The following is a 1,367-nucleotide window of genomic DNA, read 5'->3' as shown; positions in this document are numbered from 1 at the left end:
TGGGAGGCTGAGGCAAGAAAATCACTTAAGCCCAAGAGTTTGAGGTTGCTGTGAGCTGTGACATCCCCACACTCTACCAAGGGTTACATAGTGAGACTCTGTCTGAAAAAAAAAAAAAAGAATATTCTGTTTGTCAGAGCTCAATTTTAATACTCAGAAAGATAATAGTGTTATCCTTGGTAAACTGTGGATCAACATCCTGGTAACTATCTTTTAATTATATAACATCTGTATGAGTGCAATCATTTTAACAGCATACCTTGCCTCAGTCAGTACTTTATGACTGAAATTTCTGATAATGGTCTTGTAATAAAAGGAAGAAATAATTATTCTCTGAGGTTTTATTTTCTTTCAAATCTCTAAAAGTTCAGATTTCCATGTACTAGGTATGCTGGAAATAAAGTACATCTATAAAGATTTCTTTTTCATATTAGAAATTTCTGGATCAATATTCATTCAATTAGTTAAAATTTGGAATAAAAATGAAAGAGTATAACTTAATATCAGAAGATATTAAATCTAAGCACTTCTGTGATCTGTAGATATTGACCTCTTCTAAAAACCTGCCTATTCGTCCAATAAATTTTTCCACTGGTGTAAGAAAAAGTTTTGATAAATATGGAAATGATCACTCTCAAGGCCAGTGTCACGTTTCGTTAGGCTTAATGATTCTAACTGCCACCCAAAGCATCACATTCTACGATTAAGAAGAGTGATTTGCTTAAATATTTTTGCATCTTACAAATGAATAAGAATCAATGAAAAATCTGACTAGAGAGATGGGCAAGGACTTTTCAAAGGAGAAATAAAAATGACCTATAAATACGTGAAAAATTTTAATCTCAGTAGTAAGGAAATGCAAACTCAACAACAACGAGATGACATTTTATCTTACTGCAGTGGCAGAGTGTGAAGAAGTGGGCATTTTCACCCATTGCTTTTGGAAGTCTAAACCAATGCTAATCTTTCTTTGCCATTTCATAGTATGAAAAGGTTTAGAAATGCTCTTAGCTTTGACTCTGGAATCCCACTTCTAGAAATTTGTTCTAAGCAAATAATAGGACAAACACAGAAAGGGGTGGATTAAAGGGTATCTATTGCAACCTGTTTATAGAATGTCCTGGTGGATTAAAGGGTATCTGTTGCAACCTGTTTATAGAATATCCTGGCAGCTGTTTTGTGTGGAAGATCAGCCACTTCTGGTCACACTCCTGGGCCCTCTCCCACCACACAATCTTCTCCAAGGCAAAAGAAGTAACCTGTTTAGTTCCTGAGGAGGGCTCCTGTCCCTCCATTCTTCCATTTTGGGGTCTGCATGCCTGTAGAGAGCTTGTGCTTCCATGGGCTCCCTGCTAAGTGGACCTTTT

The sequence above is a fragment of the Otolemur garnettii genome, unplaced genomic scaffold (genome assembly GCF_000181295.1).
Source record: "Otolemur garnettii isolate 467f Iridium unplaced genomic scaffold, OtoGar3 scaffold00010, whole genome shotgun sequence".
NCBI classification, from domain to species: Eukaryota; Metazoa; Chordata; class Mammalia; order Primates; family Galagidae; genus Otolemur; species Otolemur garnettii.
The sequence above is the reverse complement of the archived record's forward strand: the minus strand, read 5'-3'. Positions refer to the sequence as shown.